The 14,890-nt window shown below is 40.1% G+C and overlaps 1 protein-coding gene across 1 annotated transcript in view; it reads right to left on the bottom strand.

Annotated features, from left to right (window-relative positions):
* Positions 1-359: 359 nt before the first annotated feature.
* The window catches only part of CUNH14orf132 (chromosome unknown C14orf132 homolog), a 56,672-nt gene continuing 42,141 nt past the window's right edge, over positions 360-14,890 (bottom strand). Inside the window, exon 3 of the transcript XR_003532646.1 lies at positions 360-543. The gene's annotated coding sequence lies outside the window, so the exon portion shown is untranslated. The remainder of the gene's footprint in view (positions 544-14,890) is intronic.

Raw genomic sequence — 14,890 nt, 5'->3', positions numbered from 1 at the left:
GTAATGGAAAGCAGTCCTGAGTAATCGGAAGCCTCAAGCATGTTTTAAATTATAAAAGGCTCTTGTGAAAGTGAGCAGCAGGCAAGAAGCTGCTAGAGGAGAGTATATCTAAACATCTGTACTTAAATTTTCCATTTCAAATGAGAACAAGAAGCTGTGTCTGTGTACATCTGGATCCAAGGCTTTTTTTTACCTCCTTTTGTTGTTTGTAGAACAGTTAACACATAACTGGCGGTAAAGAAGGGACTTGTTGCTGACCCCAGAGCAGACTGTTAATCAGATCATGTCCCAGTGGGCCACTGAGTCACCATCTGAAGCTTCCTCTTCTGCCTGTGTAAAGCTGTGTAACCAGAGATGACCCTGACACAACACAGGTAGGTGTGCTCCCACTGGATGATGATGATCTAGTAGACATTAGCCCAGGAGGTGGTGCAGTTTCCATTGCATCTCTTCAGGAAGAAATGTGGTTTCCATCTGGTTGTCTCCAGTGGACAGTGGGTGGGAAAGCACATAGCTTCAAGCGGCCTATGATCTTGCAGGTTTCTGTGACAATAATAATCAGATTTAATAAATGTTGTGCTGCTATACTAGGTTGAGGGATATTATAGATAGGTTTTTTTCCAAGGGCGTTTCTGGAATTATGCGGCTTGTGCCTGATGTTATCCCTGCAACATGCAGCACAGATGTGACTGGATGTTCTGAAGGTATCACAGCAGCCTCCTTTATAGAGAAATTGTTGGGATGAATTAGCCTGTAGTACTCTTTGTGACAGTCCTTGAGCATGTATAAACTGTGCTAGGATTAGTTTCTGACCTAAGAAAATGCTCAGAAGTCTGGTCATTCTCACTAAAACTGGACAGAGAATTCTTTGCCTAGGAATTTTTCCCAGGCAATTAGGAGTGTAACTAGCTCACTCTCCCACTTCCTCTTGCTTGAAAAACTACAGTTAATTTTTATAGACTGTAGCCAAGAAAAACACTTCACGGGACAGCTTTACTATGAAAGTAAGTAGAGGCAGCCATGCCTCACAGCACCCACTGGCATGTGGCACAATTTTTAGCCTAACATAGTGATTCACACTCTGATTTCTGCTTCTACTTAAAAAATTCAAAATAAAGCTAAGAAGTATCAAAATTTGTGCATTTGCAGCAATTCCTGGCACACACATTAGGGTGTATATAGGTATTCATACAGGTTTTCTATCAGAAATGGCCCTTGCATGCTTCTGCCAAGTGCTCCAAGGCAAATGTCCAGATTTCTACAGCAGCTCAGCAAACTGGATGCAAAGACCTTTCAAATATTAGATAAACATACCTCTATTGGATTGCTGAGAGCTTTGAACACATGATTGGAGGTGATCAGACATGATCTGATCTCTCTTCAGTTTCCTACATATTGCTAAATATACATATTTAGCGTGTATTTTCCTGCTATATTGACCTCACTGAAATATGAGAAAAGTGATGCTGACTTCTCTTGAGAGCCACTGCCATCTTATACCTCTTTAGAAAGTACTGTCATGCAGGTAAAATTATTTTTTTACCCCTTCCTGAATTCAAAACTGATGTGAAACACCACAACTCCCTGTTTCTAGGGGTTCATAGTGGTACCAGCAAACAGGATAGAGTTTATTAATTACTCTGGAAAAGCACTAAGGGAAGAAATCCAGATGGACTAGTCAGCCTTCGCTACATCCAATTGAGTATAAACAACATTCAGAAATGAGAGAGACAAATGTAATGCCGTTGTTTATGGTCAGATTAAAAGCATGGGATAAATTCCAGCTGCTGCTGCAAACAGCTCAGCAGGAAGGGTGTTTCATCCCATGGTGAACCAAGGAATGTACATGTGTCAGAAAGGTATGTGCTTCCCCTCTCCTTGTCCAGGACCTGAGGAGCCTTGAGGTGTTTACAGCAACTACAAGGAAGTGTACAAAACCTGTTTCCCCCAAAGTGGCCTTTGATTTAAATGAGTTTTAATATATCACCAGCTCATATTTTCAATTATTCTAAACATTATTTATCACTGAAGCAAACTCTCAAAATTTCTTTTAGCAATCAATCTGCAATTGATGCAGTCCAGACCTCTCCATGCTGCCAGGAAATAGGGCTACTTCATTATGTCACAGCACACAGGGAGCAGAGGAAACAACTGACCCCACCTCCACTTTTCCTAAGCTCTCACATGGCCTCAGGGCACTTCCTCTGGAAAAGGAGATATTGTAACAGGAGAGGAGTGTTTGTCACTCTCTCTCTCGCAGCACAGGGATGAGACCTAAAGCAGGTGGGGTGATACGTGTGAGTGCTGTGGGACAGACACAGGAATCATAGAATCATAGAATCAGCAGGGTTGGAAAGGACCTCCGAGATCATCAAGTCCAACCCTTGGTCCAACACTGCCGTGGTTACCAGACCATGGCACTAAGTGCCACATCCAGTCTCATCTTAAAAACCTCAAGGGACAGAGAATCCACCACTTCCCTGGGCGTGTAACTATCTGTCAGTGCTGCAATGGAGTAGCAGTTTGACACAGAAGCCTAGCCTGAGGAAAAGGATGGCCTCCTCCTCACCCCCACAGGGAGGTGAGTTGTAGGTCATCCTTTACAGCGCTAACCCTAACTTCCTGTCTGTGGTATTTGGAGTAAGTTATGTTTAGCTGTGAATAGCACTGCAAATGACATTCTTTTTAATAAATTCCTTTAAGTATAATTGCTAATGGAGGAACCAAACAGCTGGTAATTTATTTTTCATTTCATTATGTATTTATGTCATTGTGGATCAATGGCGTCTAAAACTTGCACAAAGCTCACACAGTGTGTACTGTCAGTGAGAATCCTCACAAGAATTTTAGCTCAAAAACAACTCCCAAAAACTAACACAAAACTTAAAACCCCAAATCAGCTACAAAATCAGGGAGTCCAGTGGCAGGATGCAGCTGACCCATCCATTTTCTCAGTGTAGTCCCGTACGTCTGCTCCTGGTTGTGTGATACAGTGGTGGATGTGTGGCTGGGCAGTTCTGCCCATTTACCCCTCAGCTGATCCAGACTGTTGCTCCACCTTGTCAGCAATGGATCTCAGGGATAAAATTGTCTGTGATGCATGTGGTGGGGCTGACCATGCTGCTGTAACTGGTAGTGCTGATGGGACAAAACTCTTTCCTCTTGTTACTAAAATTCACAATTGTGAAATGTGGCTGTGACACAGGGTCATATTACTGTGACTTTCTCATCCTTGTGTTATCTGCAAAGAGGAGGATGATGCTGGAGAATAGTTGGGTTTGCTCAGTCAAGAATTTCCCTGGTAGAGGATGCTTTTTGGATGATATGCAGTTGAGGTATCCAGCTCCTTTGCTTCTTCCTAGTCCAGGTTTAGCATGGAGAACAAGACCAGGTTATGCTATGGCATGTGGCTGCTTGTGAGCTATCTAGTCTGCAGATTTTGTCCCCAGATGTGAGGCAGTACTTGGCTAATTGAATCAACCGGTACTCTAGCCAAGTCCCTTCTTTTGACAAGCATTTTATTAAGGAGCTAAATGACTCCTCAACAAAGTGCAATGGCTTTAGTTAGCATTAGAATTTGCATTGGAAGCAACGGAGAACCATCAGTACGCACTTGAATTTCATAGCAATTTTTTTTAGCTCTGGGATCAAAGCATTAGGGATTCATATGTGTCTAAACTCTGCTCCTAAGAAAATGTGTTTGCATGTCCACTTTCATAGATGAACTTGTTTCTACATGGGAAGACCTAGAAAATTCTCCAAATTAGGTGGGGACCTAAGCAGTCTTCTGGCAGTTCCATCCATATAATTAAGCATGCTCAAAATTACTTGGGCTGGAGACTTTCCTAGAACAATCATCTCATCTATGCTAACAAAATGTTCTCTTAATTTGGAGAGACCCTTACTTAACATGGTCAAAGGTTAACTATATAAGCATGGGGAACTTAAGCAGAGATTTTCTGGGAAATTTGGTGAAAAAAAAAATCATAGCCTTTGAATGAAAATACAGAATTCATTGTGTTACCAGTGCCTTTAAAATGAAACTGGCAGGTATCCCAAGTTCTTTGATAGCTATGATCTTTACCATCACCATAGAGTGGTCTCTTGTAGCTATTTATTACATCACTATGTCAACTTTGAAAAACTGTTTGCCAGCTCTCTTCTGCTCTTTAATCTCTGAGGAAAACCCTCCTCCCAGAAAGAGGCATGACTTGGGAAGCATTGTATAAACAAGGTAATTCAATGTCTGGTTCAGAGACGAGGAGTAAACAGGAGAGCCAGCAAGGCCAAGGCCTCCCAGAACCCAGACTGTTGCCTCTCTGGCAGATCAAACTTCCTCTCACTCTGTTTTCAGCACAGATGTAAAGAACAATTGGCATTATCGCTCCCTTCCCTCATATGGCTAAGCTTTTAAATACTGTGTTGCTATTGTATGATTCTCCAGTTTCCTCCATGCTATTGAATTCTATTTTCCGTTACAAAGTCAGGACAAGACTGAGTGTTTACTTTCAGAAATCCAGACCCAGAGGAAACAATTATGGTTTTCCTCTTCTTGGCCATCATCTGTCTTGCTGATAATTTATTGTGCTGTGGACACAATTTATTTTTAGTTAATTCTGAGCTGCAGCATGTGGCTTTGTTGCCTAGCACTGTTTTGCCTGTTTCATGATCATTTACAAATATGTTTCTACATAGTCATGTTCCTTACAGTCAATGTCCCTCTGAGGAAGCTTATCTCCCATTTCACTTCTGTTACACGTGGGAATATACCAAATGTCTCGGTTTCTCACTGCAGATAGTAATTGCAGTTTTCCACTGAGCCTGAAGTTACAACTTTATGTTATTTTATGTCCAACACATTTAATCATAGAATGGTTTGGGTTGGAAGGGACCTCAAAGACCACCTATTTCCAACCTTCCTGCCATGGGCAGGGACACCTTCCACTAGACCAGGTTGCTCAAAGCTCCATCCAACCTGGCCCTGAACTTGCAGGGATAAGGCATCCACAACTTCTTTGGACAACCTGTGCCAGTGTCTCACCACCCTTATAACAAAGAATTTCTTCCTAATATCTAATCTAAACCTACTCTCTTTCAGTTTGAAGCCATTACCCTTTGTCCTATCCCTACATACCCTTGTAAAAAGTCCCTCTCCAACTTTCCTGTAGGTCCTCTTTAGGTACTGGAAGGTGCTATAAGGTCACCCCAGAGCCTTTTCTTTTCTGGCTAAACAATCCCAACCTCTCAACCCATATTCATAGTAGAGGCGATGGAAATTAAAAGAAGGAAAATGAAAAAAAAATAACCTGAACCAATAAACAAAAGATCCCACAGCATACAGTCTTCCTTCTCTCTTCAAAATATTAGAATAGATTATTTCATCTGAAAGGGACCTACAAAGATCATCTAGTCCACCTGCTGGGCCACCTCAGGGCTGACCAAAAGTTCAAGATTTCTATTAAGGGTACTGTCCAAATGCTTCTTCAACATTGACAGGCTTGGAGTATCAGCCACCTCTCTGGGAAGTTTGTTCCAGTGTTTGACCACCCTCCTGGTAAAGAAAAGCTTCCTGATGTCCAGACTAAACCTGCCCTGGTGCAGCTTTGAACTATTCCCATGTGTCCTATAACTGGACCCCAGGGAAAAGAGCTCAGCACCTCCCTCTACACCTCCCCTCCTCAGGAAACTGTAGATAGCAATGAGGTCACCCCCCAGTCTCCTTTTCTGTAAATTAGACAAACACATGAGACACTCCTCATGGGACATGCTTTCCAGTCCTTCCACCAGCTTTATGGCCTGTCTCTGGACACATTCAAGTATCTTGAGAATTATTAGGTAAATACTCTGTTGATGACTTAAATAGTTGGGAGAGGCAAACTTTTGTGGCTCAAGTAAAGTAATTGCAAACTTCTACTAACATGGGATTGCTTAAATCCATATTGGGCATTTCTAAATAATCTTACTCACTCTCCGCAAGATCAGTAGTGTGGCTCCATTAAACTTCAAATTAGTCTTATTTGGCCAATACACTACTCTAAAAGTTGGTGGATAGCAACTTCAGGGTGCTGTTCCACTAGCTACTGGTGGTCAAGCAAGCTTCTGCCTACCTGTACAATTAAGCTTCAGATCACAGATATTCTTGTCATGTAACAACTCCACTGGTTTTCTAGATCCAGTGAGAGATGGTGCTGCGATAATTTGTGCCTGTGTCTGATCTCTATTGAAAGGTTTGTTGTTGCTGCTGTAGGTTAAAAGAAAAACAAAAAAACCCCACCTACAACACCCCCAAAGTGGCTCTCAACATCTACAATGATCAGTATATGATTCACTGACTGAGAATGGGAGATAAGAGCTCCCACTCATTAAGTTGAAGTTCTGACGTTTCCTGAATGGTGACTACTAAACTATAGAATGAAACCCCACAGATAGAAAGGGACTAAAATTAAAAAAAAACATCATGTAAGAAGCTGACAAAAAACCCCAAAACCAAACCAACCAACCAAGCAAAAATATTAAAGAAAAAAAATCCCCAAACCAAATTTAGTGGCAACAGAGAAGATGTTGAATATATTTTAGAATGAAAAATTTAAAAAGAAAGGAAAAAAGTTTGATCAGAGGTACAATATCCACTAAGGTGCTACTTCTTTTGATGTGAAACATCAGAAAGAGGAAACCTTTTATTGTTAATTCTTGCCCTAGTGAGACAGGATATCACTCATGGAAAACTGGGCAAGCAGTGTGAAGGAGTGGCAACAGGAAACATAACATCAGCGAATTTCTTTCAAGGCCCACTGGTGTTGGGGTGGGTTGTTTTGAAAATACGGAGCCAATGAAGGACAACAGGCATTTTTTTGTCAGTTCTCATATCCTTATGCAGAGAATTTTCCTCTTGTTGCCTTCAGGGATGCAAGTTCCCATACCAAAGGAGGAAAAGTACTAGCAGAACCTGAGGAACAGATTCATTCTTTTAATACATTGATTCGAAAAGGGAAAGCGGAGTCATTGTTCTGCAAATAGAAATATTGACAGGTATCATGTAAAAGCAATAAAGGAGAATTTTCAAATTCCCCTGGTTTTTGAGCTTGCTGAAGAACAATAAATCGGGAGACTTCTTTTCCTCTCAGTCATGCACTTAGCAATCACCCTACTGGGCTTTTTCTGGGCCATACGTGAAATAAAGGGTCTCACTTTAAGCTTACTGTTAAATCAAGAAGGACCCTGCTGAAGCCAGCACTGTACAAGTACAGTCATGTAATATGTGTGTGGAGAAGGTAAGTAAGATTACCTTTTGGGTATCTGTTGAAAATATTGCTCAATTTGCTCCAATCAATAAGTTATGGTGCTATTTTGAGTAATGGAAACAAAATTCTCATGTCCTTGCTTTCAAGGATTCCCAGCAAAATACATAGGAAGTCATTGAAAGTAACTTTTCTGTGTTTCTAAACTGAACAAGAAAGGAAAGCTTCAAGGCTGTGTTGTAGACATTTAACAATATGTAAGAGGAATTCTTAAAAAAGTTCCAAAGCCAGAAGACACTTTGATTATTTTACTTGATCTTGTATATAAATAGACCACAAATTTCCAAACAGTGCTGAATCCTTTCTGTAAGTAAGTGACATTTATTGAGAAGGATTAGTTTTCCAAAGCTACACTTTCTTGAAAAATGTATCTAGGAGAAGAAATGCCCTATATTTTTGTTTTAAAATCTATTTTAAGTTTGTGATTCATCTCTACGTAACTAACATGACTGAATCCTTTGTGACTTAGGATAAAGCAAGCAGTAAGTGGGGTGGGGGGTGCCTTCTGCGAATTCCTCCTGTTGTGGTGAGCAGATGGAATATGAATTATGCTGTTTTCATAACCTATGAAGAAAAAGACTCATCAGTCACTGCAACTGTGATGTGATATAAGGATTAGTTCATAGCAGATAATGCAGCATTCCAGGAGAGAGCTCTAATGCTGTCTCAAGGCTACAGTATTACATCACACCCTACTCATTACTGATGCAACAGAAGGGAAATATGTTGGTTATGGTTAACCCAAAGCTACTGATCTCCCAAACAAGATAGGAAAAATATCACTTTAGATTTTAGACTGTGAAGTCTTAGATGGTTTTCATTAGGAATAATACTTCAATCTCATGTCTCAGCTTTGCAGCTGTCCAGAGAAACCCACGTACTTTCCCGATGTTAAATCATCTGAAGAATGGAAGGCACTTGTTCATTGACATATTTTAAAGAAGACAGGAAAAAAAAAGGAGGAAAGTAAATCACTATAGAATAAAAGTAGTTTTTATGAATGCGTTGAGGTAACTTTGTAGGTCAAGGGAAAAAAGGAACAGGAAGATCCTTGCATCTGGAAAATTAAGCAATAGAGGCTTAGAGGCAGTTTTTTCTTGGAGGCAGACAAGGATTTTGCCTCTGATTTCATAGCAAAGAAGAACAATAGATAATATCAATGCCTCAACACATGTATATCAATGCCTCAGATCCAAGCTAACTGCTGTTTCTAAGACTTTAAGGAGCTGAAGTGATGCAAGGTTTACATGGAATGGCATTTTGTAAATGAAAATCTAACAATTCCAAAGAAGTACTTCAGTTCTCATTAGAGTAAGACTTTTTTTAACAGTTTCCTTTCTGAAATCTTCTTCAGTTTCTCGAAATTCCACTCAAAGAAACCATGATGCCATCCTCTGACAGCCACCCAGATTGCACTAAGACAATTAAATACAGCAAACCCTATGGTTTGTGGAACAGACACTAAAATGTGTTAGTCCAAAAACATATTGTCTTGAATCTTACTATTAGAAAGGTTTCCACCCTGAAAAGGTAACACATGTCAACAGTTAAAAATAATATAGCTTACTAGAGGAAAGAACTATAAGGCTGTATATCCTACAGGTGATAGAAATCAAACCAATCACATAGTTGTATTGATTTTTAATGAATTTCAAGTATAAATCAATCAACTTAATATAAATCAAATTGATTGATTTATACTTGAAATTCATTAAATTGAAATTCTCATCAACAAGATAAGACTTAGGCTTCCAAATGATTTAAGAAGAGTTCCATAATAAGACTAAGATTCTGACTTCTTTCAACACTGTTTGCATCTTAAAAAAATCACAACCAACCAAACAAAAAGAACCCCAAAACTCTAAATCCCCAAACCATTTCAAATCTCTCTTGGAAGCTGTCTAACCTGGAAACTATCCAAGTATCTGTCAGTTCTTAAAGTCTGCTTTGGGACATTACCCAAAGGATAGCTCTTCTGATGGTCGCAAGTAGGCAGCCCGTGTTCTGTGAACCACAGATTTCATCTGTGAGATTCAGTGCACCACTAGAACTAATTAACTATGAGAAACTAAGATATTATATTCTTTCTCCTTCCTTCTTCTCCTCCACAGTGTCAAGGGTTCATTGGTCAGAGCATTTACCTGAATGGGGAGGAGAGCAGCTTGGATTTCTCTCCTGCACGTGGGGAGGTGAACTCATGCTTCTGAGGTTAAGGCTGCACTCACTGAGCTGTAGAAGACTGTTTGCTATTCTCCCATTTTAGTGTTCAGGCACTAAATAAAGATTAATTGGAGAAGAGAATGAATACATGTGTTTTAGCAGTTAGGACACTCAGCTGGGTGTAGAGAAGTCTTACACTATTTATCCAATGATCAATTGCATATTTTAAGAAGGGTAAGACAAAAAGCACCACTATGTAGCTTTGCAGCCATAGTTCATTAACATAGCCACTGTGGTTGTTTTGAGTTTCCCAGTTTCCCACTGATGAATATGCATCTGAAGTAATTATGGCCTCTCCTACACAGTTTTTCCTATAGTAATAATTGGGCTGAGTGTTAACTTTTTAACTCCCCTGAGTTGAAGTAAGATTCAAAAGCAGTAGTTGTTACAGATGAGACTTCTTTTTGCATGAAAAAAAATTACTACCTTCAAATATCTACTGCCAAGTGATTATGCTTTTTCAAGTTGGTCAGGAGAGGAGAAACCTCTGTAGTAACCTCTGTAGATACTGTAGTAACCAGTAAGGCCGGCTGTGGTATGTAGAACTCTTTAGCTGACTCACCTTGACATCAAGTTTCAAGACCTGATGCAGAAAGTACCACATTTTTCCTTTAACCTCAGCTGTCAACCACGTGGGTCCTATCATTAGTTGAGTACTGGGGTCTGTGCTACCAAAACTTTCATCTACAAAAACCTCAAGGTGATGAAGTAATAATCAGTCCTTAGGCTGCATCACTGGTCAGCCTTGAGTGCTTCAGGTGAATTCCTGACCAAGCAGTTGGGCAAGACTAGGGCATTTGCGAGACTTTTCCTAAACAAGCAATGCCCTGGCATGCAAGCTAAAACATAACTTGATGTACTCTAGTGAGGTCCCCAGTCCGGACACATGAGGATCAGGACTCTTCTGGGTGTAACATGTTTCTTAGCCCAGAAGCACTCTTTATGTATCTCTGCCAGGGAGTGGAAAACAAGGCTTGGCCAGGACAGCTTTCAGATAGGATTTGGACAGAGAAATGGTAGGATGAGTTTATATATTCCTGCACTTGAACTGAAAATAAAGGCAAACACAAACTGTTCTGAATACAGTTTGTGCACTTTTCACAGCAAAGTGGAGACTTGAGATATCAATTCTGGCAGCTTTTCAGTGAAAGCTTAACACTGGTGTGAGCCAAATGCATTAGGAACAGATTAACATGACTGCAGGTATGCTAAATAAAGTGGGAGAAGAGAAATGCCTGCAATGATAAGATACTAAGCTGGTTATGAAAATAAAGTCCTATTTTGCAATCTTTGATATAATGAAAAACTTGTAACATTAAATGGGAGATGCATGAAAAATGGAAAGCAAAGTCCCTTGGAAAGTGAAGTCCACAGGATAAGTCAAAGTCTTACTAAAGTCACTCTTGCCATTGAAGTGCCTGTCACAGGATTGGTCCTAGACTTGTCACAGTCATCCATCCAGAAGGCTACAAAAAACACAATTTATCCTTCAAGAGGCCAGTCAGGCAAAATTTGCCTTTCTGTGCTCTGGAACTGTCTGGGTGGGGGTTTTTTGGTTTTGATTTTTTTTTTTGGTTTTGGGGGTTTTCTTTGAGTGTTTCTAGTTTTGTTTGTTGCCTTCTCCTCCCCATCCTCCCCGTTTGGGTTGTGTTTTTGTTTTTTGGTTTTTGGTTGTGTGCTTGGCTTTCTTTAAATTTTGCTATTGTGATATAATTTTGCCTCTGGGAAGTACATGGAAAAGGCAATTGACACCTGCAGTGCAGGAAGAAAGCTTCTGATGGTAGGGGTTTTTTTAATTTCCAGTTGTGGAATGGTCCTGTACTCTGGCTCTGCTAATCTGATGTGGTAGCATTTTCCCATGTTTCTATTATGGCATAAGAGGAAATAGTCAAGTGGTTTGAGAGACATTATCCTCACTTCTATGCCAAATTTGCTCTGTTGATTTTTTTTTTGTAGTTTATTTTAATATAAAATAGTACTTCACCACTTGATGTAACATTTGTTCTTTTCCTATGTTTCTTTCCTGTTAAAATGGATGTGTTACAATGGAAGTCTCTCCCAGTGCAGGTTTGAAGGAGGCACTTCCTATTTCCCTGGAGTGAGTCATAGGGTTTATCTGCACAGAGAAAATGGGGTATCCTACAACCAGCTGTTATACTCTGCAGCAATTTCCCAGGTCAGCCTGTGTGTACTCCACTTTGAAGGGATGCAGCCCAGCCTCTGACCTGACAAGCCCTTGTGCAGCCCCAGGCAGGAGCCAGCACTGAGCCCTCATTCCCAGCCCTGTGCTGCACACGGACCCACGGAAAGCACAGGAGTTCCTTATCAGGGCAGCCCTGCTGTGGTTTTTGTTAGCACTTGTGATGATTTTCTGTGCTGTTCAATAGTCATCCAGTTTGGAACCAGAACTTTTTAGATCCCTAAGTAATTTGTTCATGGCGCAGGTGGTTTCTGAGACAGCTCTTCCCCACCTAGCATGAATTAGTGCACAGTAAGTACAGATGCACTGGACAAAACGGGGGATTGTTGTCAAGCTATAAAGGATGGCTCTTGCTAACTTAAATCAGCCTCAGTGGGGAAAACATTCTGAACTGGGCACTTGAACACATTACAGCACATCTGATGAGCTAACACCGAACGGTAAATAGATTATAAAAAAAGAATTCAGCGTAATTTGACACAGTGTGCTGTTCACATACGGATACATTTAAAAACTGCTTCAGGGACAAGATTATATTGAAAATTTTAGCATGTGAAAGTCCAAAGGTATTTACAATTATGCTGTCTCGTACTGTACTAAAAATGCTCTGATTCTTGTCATATCAGAGGTCTCAACATCTTATTAGTAAAATCAAAGCTAAGCAAAACTACTCTGAACTAGGACAAAATACTTTTAGTTTTATGTTTGCTTGGGTTTTTTTTATATTTAAAATGGTGGGGTTTTTTTCCAAAATTGCCTGAAGGATAGGAATTCTAGATTGCGTTTAAAGATGTAAAAATTAAGGTTTCATCTAGAGTATCCCACAATCAGAAGTGAGGCAACTAGAAGTTGAAAGAAATAAGAACTTTATAAGAACTTTCTTTGCATCAGCTGTTAAAGGATATTTACTCAAAGTCTTTTCAAGGAATCAATATTGATAGAGACCAAAAGAATTTGGGCATTAGCATAGAGTCAGAAATGAAAGAGTAGAGAGATGAAAAGAAAGAAATTAGCTCAGTTGGTTAGAGCATGGTGCTAACAGCAAGGTTGTGGGTTCAATCCCTGTATGGGCCATTCACTTAAGAGTTGGACTTGATAATCCTTGTGGGTCCTTTTCAACTCAGAATATTCTGTGATTCTGGGATTCTGTGAAAAGTACCAAGGTGCTTGGAAGAAGAGCTGAGCTGCTGAGAAAATAAAATCCTCTGTCTAAAATTGTTTGCTACACTGAGGGACCTGGGACTATATCTATATCTATATCTAGATATCTATATACCTATCCTTTAAGGAGTCACTAGGGAAATTCACAGAGCAGTAAACATTTCTGCACCCAACTAACATCTGTAGGCATAAAACCTTTGTAATTCAAAAGAGAAATGACAAAAAAAGAGGAGCATCTTCCTTGCCTCTAATAGATGAGGATTATCTGAATACGTAAAGGAAATATGCATGCAGAATTTTCTAAGATGCATCTTTAGAAAATGTAATACAAACTTTGTGGGTGATTTGCTTAGCTCAAAATAAGGCCTTTACAAGCAACAGCATCAATTAGCTCAAAATAAAACCTTCATAGGGAATAGCCTTAATTGACTCCTGAAGACAGGTGCAGGAGGAGGATGGGCAGCTGGCTGTGATCCCCATGGTGGGGCCAAGTCACAGTGCCAGTGCCTGCCCTGCACCTGAGCTGGCAATTTCACAGCCTGGTGATCTCAGCCCACTGCCTTTCAGAAACACTGCAGCACCTCGTGAGAACTCAAAGCAAAAGGCAAGCTCCTGTTTGTTATTTCTGTTGTCACAGCAGGCAACGAAATGGATATCAGGCTGTTGACGGAGGTACTTCACCAACCCCCATATAAGACGTGCACAGGCTGCAGTTAACACAGCAAAGTCACTCGGTCGTACTTGCATTAATTATTTTTTATCCTAAAGAAAACTGTAACGTAGCATTAGGCAAAGCAAAATATGTCAGCTGAACTGCTACAGGGGACAGGCTCTCTTGGGCTAAAAGCTCTTTGTTAGTCTCAATACAGAACAATTTACATTAGCAGACAGTTTGTTTAGATAGATAATGCTGTACAAAAACCAGTACCAACAATTTCAGAGGGTTTTATTAGTCTGAACACACACAGCTAAACCTTTAAACGACTGTTCAACAGAACATTCTCTTTCATTTTTAAAGTATTCTCATTTCTAACTATTGTGCAGAATTTAGAAATGAACATAATTTAGATCTGTATGATTCCATAGCTGCAATTGAAAAGTGAATTATAATTAGATATTGATGTAGTGTAACGATTGCACTGCCTTAATTCTGATGGATAAACTCTGGAATATGTTATATTACTAAACTGAGAAAGACTGGGACTAGAATAAGACATGCCTTTTATTTTTATTTTTTTAAAAGCATTTTTGTCAGACTTGCTATCATGATTGGCCTATGCATCTCCCTGATGTTCTTAATTTGCTTCATTCAAAGGTAAATCAATTTTTTAATTTAAAATCGTGCATGAGAGGTCACTTAGCATGTCCTTTTGCCAATCCTTCAGCAGATCTGAACTTAGCTTGCCTCACTGAATCCGTTTTGGAGAATCATAAGGTAAGGCAAATGATAATCTACATGCTATATTGCATGAAAGCCAAACGTTTTCCTTTCTTCTTCTTGCAACTATTTGCCTTTATGAAGCTGGCTGAACATCCTCTAGCAAGCTCTGATGCTCCCCTTGATTCCCCAGAAGACCTTGGAATGGCAGTCCTAGGACAGTAGTTTGGGGCCACAGACACAAAGCCACCCTCACAGCTCTGTGAGACAGGATGGCCGTGATCAACTGAGGAGAGAACTGGGAGAGAGCAACGACACAAGGGTTCGTGGTATAAGGGCTTCTGAGTTTATGTTTGAAGATGATGAGACCTCTTTTTTTGGCTCCAGGATTGCTGAGGCACTTCTTGGACTTTGAGAGCTGGTGGATCCATTCCTGTAGAAATAGCCACAGTGTACTTTTCATGCCATATATGCAATAGAGATGGTTTCCCAAGGCTGCCAAATCACACAGATTTGTAAACAGCAACAAATTAGTGTCAGTGTATCACTGGAGGTAATAATTAAATAACCGCAATTCCAGACTTCTAACTACTCTCAAGTAAACTGAGAATAAAATGAAAAATCACACACCAC

The sequence above is a fragment of the Neopelma chrysocephalum genome, unplaced genomic scaffold, assembly GCF_003984885.1.
Source record: "Neopelma chrysocephalum unplaced genomic scaffold, ASM398488v2 Primary Assembly neopelma1_24, whole genome shotgun sequence".
NCBI classification, from domain to species: Eukaryota; Metazoa; Chordata; class Aves; order Passeriformes; family Pipridae; genus Neopelma; species Neopelma chrysocephalum.
Note: the sequence above shows the minus strand (reverse complement) of the source record. Positions and strands in the feature narration are given on the sequence as shown.